Consider the following 8,565-nt stretch of genomic DNA (forward strand, 5'->3'; position numbering starts at 1 on the left):
TTTCATCTCCTAGGAGAAGAGGATCGAGTATATGTTTTTATTCTTTTTCATTAGGACATTGGGGTATTTTATTATTGTGAAATGTATTGAATATTTCATTTCTTTGGTTTGTGAGTCTGACCTTCACTCCATAGCACTGATTTTTATTTGGACCTCCTTTTACCTGATTCATAGGAGTTATGAGTAGCCGTTAGTATGGATACATTTTTCCCATTTCTAGTATACTGTCTTTTCCGAAAGTGTCTGGCTTACTAAAACTTCTCTGTATTTGTTCCATCCTGCATTTATAGCTGAATACAAATAGGTAACTATATCTTCTAAACAAGCATCAAGCTGGTGGAAAAAAGGCATATAAATAGCTCTTTCTCACCTACTATCAACAGTAAATTAAACATTCTTAAACAAATATGCCAGCTAATTAATCAGATAATTCCATGGAAAGGACAGCTAAGGAGTCCTCCTAAGGTCAAAAGAAACCTCAAAGTCTGGCCTCAAAATCTAGTGCTGCCTAACTTAAATCATATCAGACTGCTTAATAATTAATGCTCCAAGGACTTGTTGAGAACAGTCGAGTGATCATACAGAAGCTAGTGGAGCCTACTAGGCTAGAAATAATACCAAAGGAGGCAGACTTCTTAACAGAGACATCAGGGAAAGATAGTCAAAGAGTCTCCTGTTTAAAACCATCGTCATACCAGGGTAACTGTGCATATGTACAAGGCCGCATCCTCTGAGAAACAACAAAAAGCTTCCCACTGCAAGCTATTTCACTAAAATAGCTTAGTCAAAACAAAAAACAAATAACCACGGCCAGGCACAGTGGCTCACACCTGTAATCCCAACACTTTGGGAAGCCGAGGTGGGTATATCACTGGAGTTCAGGAATTCAAGACTAGCCTGACCAATATAGTGAAACCCGGTCTCTATTAAAAATACAAAAATTAGCTGGGTGTGTTTGTGTGCTCCTGTAGTTTCAGCTACTTGAGAGGCTAAGACAGGAGAATTGCTTGAAGCCAGGAGGTGGAGGTTGCAGTAAGCCAAGATTGTGCCACTGCACTCTAGCCTGGGTGCCAGAGCGAGACTCCATCTCAAAACAAAAACAAAACAAAACAAAACAAAACCCCACAAAACAAATAACCAAGCAAACAACCACAAAAAAACAAGCTCTGAAAAAGAGAATAGGGAATCAGTATCCAGAATTGCTATAGTATGGTGTATTACCTAACATGTCCACTTATCAACAAGAAATTATAAGACATTCAAAGAAACTGGAAAGTTGGACCTATAAACAGGAAAAAACAGGCAACAGAAATGGTCTTTGACAGGGAACAGATATCAGATTTAAAAGAGAAAAACTTCAAGGTAGCCATTATATATACATATATGTTCACAGTAGTAAAGGAAAATATAATGTCTCATCAAATAAAGAATACCAATAAAGAAAATCATAAAAGGAACCAAATGTAAATTCTGGAGTTGAAGAATATAATAACCAAAATAAAAAATCATTAGAAGGGCTAAATAAGTTTGAGCTGGCAGAAGAATGAGAAAACTTTCAAATAGATCAATATAAACTATGCAACCACAATTCCATCTTCCCACTGGAATATAGAATAAGAAAATAAAATAAATAGAATGAGAAAATAGAACAAAGAAAACTGAAGAGAGCCTCAGAGAAATTTAGGACACCTTTAAGTGCACCAACATACATGTAATGAGAATACCAGAAGGTGAGGAGAAAGAGAAAGAAGCATAATAATATTCAAAGATATAATGGCTAAAAACATCCACAATTTGTTGAATAAACATTATACACAGCTGGGCATGGTGGCTCATGCCTGTAACCCCAGCACTTTGGGAAGCCCAGGCAGGCAGATCACGAGGTCAGGAGTTTGAGACCAGTCTGACCAACATAGTGAAACCCCGTCTCTACTAAAAATACAAAAATTAGCTGGGCATGGTGGCGCACGCCTGTAGTCCCAGCTACTAGGGAGGCTAAAGCAGGGGAACTGTTTGAACCCAGGATGTGGAGGTTGCAGTGAGCCAAGATCACGCCATTGCATTCCAGCCTGGGCAACAGGCTAAGACTCCATGTCAAGAAAAACAAAAACAAAAAAACCATTATACACGTAAGCATCTCAACAAATGTAAACAGAATGAATGCAAACATGTCCACAAATACACATATCATAGTAAAAATGCTAAAAGTGAAAGAAAATTTTGAAAGCTATAAGACAAAAACAATGTGTCACAAGGGTACCCCAATAGATTAACAGCAGACTTCTCATCAGAAACAATGGAGGGTTTGAAGGCAGTAGGATTAGATATTGAAAGTACTCAAAGGACAAAAGCTCTGTCAACTATGGATCTTATTCCTAGTAATAATGGTATCTTTCAAAAATAAAGGTAAGATAAAGCCCTTCCCAGATCTACCATATAAGAAATTGTAAAGAAAGTTATTCAAGCCGAAAGCAAGTAAATCCACAAGAAAATTCAAAATCACATTTTAAAAAAGAGCAAAATTAATATTTATAATTAAAGGTAATTATAGCCAGGCACAGTGGCTCAAGCCTGTAAACCAAGCACTTTCGGAGGCCGAGGCAGGCAGATTACCTGAGGTCAAGAGTTTGAGACCAGCCTGGCCAACATGGCGAAATCCTGTCTCTACTAAAAATACAAAAATTAGCGGGGCATCATGGTGTGCACCTGTAGTCTCAGCTACTCGGCAGGCTGAGGCAGGAGAATCGCTTGAATCTGGGAGGCGAAGGTTACAGTGAGCTGAGATTGTGCCACTTCACTCTAGCCAGGGTGACAAAGTGAGACTCCATCCCAAAAACACAAACAAACAGACAAACAAAAGGTAATTATAAAAGGCAGCATAAATGCACATTACTTTCTTTTCTTAATAGATTTAAAAAGCAGTTGTATAATACAATATGTACATATTGTGTTGTTGGCCATATAACATGGAAATATAATATTTTTGACAGCAGCATAAAGGAAGTAAATGACAGCAAAGTTGTATTGGAGTAAAGAAGTGATACATGATAGTAACTAGAATTAACAGGAATAAATAAACAAGTAGAAAAATAGTCAATAAAAACCTACATATTAAAAAACCTATATAAATATATATATATACTCTATTCAGTTTCCTTAATAGACATAAACCTATATAAAATAAGTGTAACAATGTATTATTGAGTTTGTAGCATATATAGATGTAATAATGTAGAATAATAATAGAATTAAAGTAGAATAGATTAGAGCTATATAGGAGTAACATTTATATATCTCACTGGGATCAAGTTAGTATAGCTCTGAAGCTGACTCCAAGATATATATATGGTAAATCTCATAGCAGCCATTAAAAACTAACAAAAATACCATGAATAAAAAAGACATTAAAATGTGTTATTACAGAAAATTAATACAGAGGAAGGCAGTAAGGGAGGAAATGTGGGAGTGGGTGAACTATAATACAGAGAACTATAATACAATACAACATGGCAAATGTAAGTCATTCCTTATTAATAGTTACTTTAAATGTAAATGGATCAAACTTGGCAATCGAAAGACACAGATTGGCAGACCGGATAAAAGAATGAGATCCAACTAAATGCTATCTATAAGAAACTCACTTTAGATCTAAGGACACACATAGTTTGAAAGTGAAAAGATGAAAAAAGATATCACATGCAAATAGCAATTAAAAAGATGGGCATGGCTATATTAACATCAGACAAAATAGACTGTAAGTTAAAAAGTGTTAGAAGAGACAAATAATATGCAACAAAAGGGTCAACTTACCAAGAAGATATATCAATTACAAATACATATACACTAAACATCTGAGCTCCAAAATATATGAAGCAAACATTGACAGAATTAAAGTAAGAAATAGTCATCTATATAATAATAGTAGGAGACTTCAATACACTGCTTTTAATAATGTATAGAATAACAGGACAGAAGTTCAATAAGGAGATAGGGGACTTGAACCAATTATGTATATATATAACATTTCCTCCCAACAGTAGCAGAATACACATTTTCCTCAAGTACATGTGTATTATTATCCAGGATAAACTACGTCTTAGGCCGCAGAAGAAGTTGTAATTTTAAAAGATTGAAACTAGAATTCAATAGCATAAGTAAAACTGTAAAATCCACAAGTATGTGAAAATTAAACATACTCTTAACTAGTGGATCAAAGAAGAAATGAAAATGAAAATGAAGTAAATGAAAACACAACATACCAATTTTATGGAATGCAGCAAAAGCAGTGTTAAGATAATTTTGTAGATATTGGTGTTTACATTAAAAAAGAAGATTTCAAGTCAACAACCTAACTATGCCCTTAGAAACTAGAAAAGAAGAAGAAACTAAATCTGAAATAAAAAGATTAAAGAATAACATATTAGATAATAAAAATAATAGAGAAAATTAGTAAAACTAAGGGTTGATTCTTTGAAAAGCTCAACAAAATTGTCAAACCATTAGCTAGATTGATTAAGAAAGACCGAAATAACTAGGATCAGGAATAAAACAAAGAACATTATTACCAATTATATAGTAATAAAAAGCGTTATGCAAGAGTACTTTTAACAATTGTATGCCAATAAATTGGATAACCTAGACAAAATGGAAAAATTCCTAGAAACACTCACGTGACTAGGACAATCATGAAGAAACAGAAAATCTGAATATACCTATGGCCAGTAAGGAGACTGAATAGTAATTCAATACCTCCTAATGAAGAAAAGCCAAGGACTAGATGGCTTCACTGGTGAAGTCTACCAAATGATTTTAGATCTTTATTCTTTTCTAGCAGTAGAGGCATGTAAAGCTAGAAATTTCTCACTAAAAACATGTTTAGCTGCTCCAAAAATTTTGGTTGTTTTTGTTTTTATTAAAAATACATTCTAGGCCAGGTGTGGTGACTTGTGCCTGTATTCCCAGCATTTTGGGAGGCTGAGATAGGATTGCTTGAGGCCAGAAGTTTGAGACCAGCCTGGTCAACATAGCGAGATTCCATATCTATTTTAAAGAAGTAAAATACAAAAATTCTAATTTCTCTTATAATTTTTTCTTTGATCCATGGGATATTTAGCAATGTGTTGAATAATTTTAAAATATTTTTGAATTTTCCAAATTTCCTCAATTTTTTATTTCTAAATTTCATTGTGGTCAGAGGATACACTTAGTATGACTTTTTAAAACTACTATGATTTGCCATATGGTCTAGTATATTATTTAGTTTAGAAAATGTTGCATGTTGAGTATGTATTTTATTACCAGTTGAGGGTTCAATAAATATCAGTTAAGTCAAACTAGTTGGTAGTGTTGCTTAAACCCTCTACGTCCTTGCAGATTTTCTGTCTAGTTGCTATATTTATTGAGAATGGAGTGTTGAAATATCCAACTTATATTGTTGAAATGTCATTTTCTCCCTTCAGTACTGTCAGTTTTTGTTTCATGTATGCAGTCTCCTGTTTTTAGGAGCGTATATGTTCATTGTAGTTATATTTTTCTGATTAACTCACCCTTTTTTTTTTTTGAGACAGAGTTTCGCTCTTTTGCCCACGCTGGAGTGCCATGGTGCAATCTCGGCTAACTGCAACCTCCACCTTCCAGGTTCAAGTGATTCTCCTACCTCAGCCTCCCGAGTAGCTGGGATTACAGGCATGCGCCACCACACCTGGCTAATTTTGTATTTTTAGTAGAGATAAGATTTCTCCATGTTGATCAGGCTGGTCTCGAGCTCCCGATCTCAGGTGATCTGCCCACCTTGGCCTCCCAAAGTGCTAGGATTACAGGTGTGAGTCAGTGCACCTGGCCTAACTCACTCTTTTAACATTAAATAAATGCCTCTCCTTTTCCCTAGTAACATTTTAAAAGTCTGTTTTGTCTGATGGTGGTATTAACCATTTCTATTCTCTTCTGATCACCATTGGTATGGTATCTATTTGTATCTTTTTCCATCCTTTTGTTTTCCACCTGTTTGTTTTCAGCTTTAAAAAAAAACCCTAATTTACATCTTAGCTTTAAAAAATCTAATTGATATTGTTACTAACATAGTATTAACAGTGGCCAGGCATGGTGGCTCACACCTGTAATCCCAGCACTCTGGGAGGCCGAGGTGGGAAGATTGCCTGAGGCTAGGAGTTCAAGACCAGCCTGGGCAATATAGTGAGGCCCTGTCTCCACAAAAAATTAGAAATAAAATTTTGATCAAAATAGATTAAATAATACTAATATAGGAAGTTTGCTGCAATATAGATCCTTCCTCCCCTTCGTTTGTGCTATTATAGTAATACAAATGTGACACAAATGACAACTTTATACATTATGAACAAAACAATTGTAAAATTATGGTTTTATGCAGTTATCTTTAATCAGTTAAAGTAAAAGGGTAAAAGTGTATATTATCTTTTATTTACCTATGTAGTGACTTTAATCACTGCTCATTATTTCTTTGTGTGGATTCAAGTTACCATCTGGTGTCGCCACTGCACTCCAGCCTGGGTGACAGCACGAGATTCCGTCTCAAAAAAAAAAAAAAATAATAATAATAATAATAATAGACTGCATTGAAAAAAGTCCTTAAAAATATGGTGATACTGGCTAAGAAACTGATTAAAGCATTGGAATATATACCAAAAATAATTATTCTGCTCTTTAATGTATAGTCAGTATAGAGAGCTTAAAATTTTTTCCTTACTACAAAAACATTATTTTGTTTTAATGCAAATATGTTATTGTTTACCCTTTAGGATATAACAGAAAATTATGATTCATAAAGAAAATTTTCAAACATTATATAATTTCAATTATCACAGTATTCATTTTCAAATTTTTACTACTTTGAACAATATATAGTGAGCTGTTATTGGTTTCTAATTTAATTTCATTTTTGTCAAAACATGCTTTGTATGACTTGAGTCCATTTACCCATTTATCGAGACTTATTTTATGGCCCAGAATATGGTATATGCTTGTAAGTGTCCCCTGTCCACCTAAGATGAATTTTACTGTCTTTGAGAAGAGTGTTCCAGAAGTGTAAATGAGATCAAGCAGGTTGATATGTTGTTTAGATAATCTATACACTGTTGCTTTCCTGTGTGTGTTCTATCAATTACCAAGAGAGATATGTTGAAATATCTGATTGTAATTGTGGGTTTGTCTGTCACTTTATTAATCTAACAGGTTTTCACTCACATACTTAGAAGCTGTATTATTAAGGGCATAATTTAGGTTTGTTCTTTCCACTGGAGAACTGTATCCTTCATCATTATTATGATGTAAATTTCTTTATCTCTGATACAGTCTTTTTGTTGAAGTCACTTTGTTTTTAATATAGCCACTCCAGCTTTCTTTTGACTAGTGTTAGGATGGTATATATTTTTCCATCATTTTACTCTTAACCTATTAGTGCTTTTATATTTAAAGTATTACCTGTAGGTAGCACGTATTTGGGTCTGACTTTTAAAAAAACATCCAACCTGACAACCTTCTTAAGGTGTTAAACCAGTTACATTTAATGTGATTATTGACAGAGTTAAGTTTGTTATCTTGCTATTTGTTTTCTGTCACAGTTGGGAATGAAAAGACATTTTGCTCTTTATTATTCCTTGTTTCCTCCTTATGTAGCATAGGAAACTACAAAAATCACTTTGAAAGTTAAATTTTGCTAGATTACAACAGTGAAATCGGGTTCTTCCTACAAAAAACAAGCCCCCTTTCGCATTTGTTTAGACTATTTTAAGAAAATGTGTTAATTATTCATCCTTCAAGATAAGGCAAGTAATTCTCTGTGTACTTTTTTATCCATTTCCATGCCGTCCTGAATCACGTTTTTCTCTCCAGATAACAGGAAGATTGTCTTTAAGAATCAAGTACATTTGATTCTGAAATCTCTCATGTAAACCACACTTCCTCTTCTAGTAAAACCAACCATTTCTTTTCTTTTTTTATTTTTTGAGACGGAGTCTCGCTATGTCGCCAGGCTGGAGTGCAGTGGCGTGATCTCAGCTCACTGCAACCTCCGCCTCCTGGGTTCAAGCAATTCTCCTGCTTCTGCCCCCCGAGTAGCTGGGATTACAGGCACACGCCACCACGCCCAGCTAATTTTTGTATTTTTAGTAGAGACGAGGTTTCATCATGTTGGCCAGGATGGTCTCAAACTCCTGACCTCGTCTTCTGCCCCCCTCGGCCTCCCAAAGTGCTGGGGATTACAGGCGTGAGCCACCGCGCCCGGCCTCTCCAACCATTTCTTTAGTTCAAGTTTTTCAAATTTATCCTAAGTCCCTTCAAACAGCACAAAGTGGAAGCCTATGCTGGGATCTGAGACGAAGAGGTCAAAGCAGCTACATCTTGACGTAATTTTACTTTAAATTCTTCTTTAAAAGTTCTGCTTATTTGCATTCTTCTGCATGGAGAGAAAAGGTAATTTACACTGACTCACCGAGAAGAGCAACGCTTCTCTTAGACGGGGATCCTCGCCCGGGGCCGCAACCTCTGCACCCCACGGTCTGGAACTCCCACAAATCCATTAGGCTCGGC

At 35.2% G+C, this 8,565-nt stretch overlaps 1 long non-coding RNA gene across 1 annotated transcript; it reads right to left on the reverse strand.

The window, feature by feature from the left end:
• Positions 1-5,546: 5,546 nt before the first annotated feature.
• On the reverse strand, positions 5,547-8,546 carry LOC140711858 (uncharacterized). The gene is made up of 2 exons (XR_012093169.1): positions 8,468-8,546; positions 5,547-6,548 (listed from the first exon to the last, which is right to left on the reverse strand). It is a non-coding gene; the product is annotated as an uncharacterized lncRNA (long non-coding RNA).
• Between the last annotated feature and the right edge of the window lie 19 nt (positions 8,547-8,565).

This window comes from Chlorocebus sabaeus, chromosome 6, assembly GCF_047675955.1.
Source record: "Chlorocebus sabaeus isolate Y175 chromosome 6, mChlSab1.0.hap1, whole genome shotgun sequence".
NCBI classification, from domain to species: domain Eukaryota; kingdom Metazoa; phylum Chordata; class Mammalia; order Primates; family Cercopithecidae; genus Chlorocebus; species Chlorocebus sabaeus.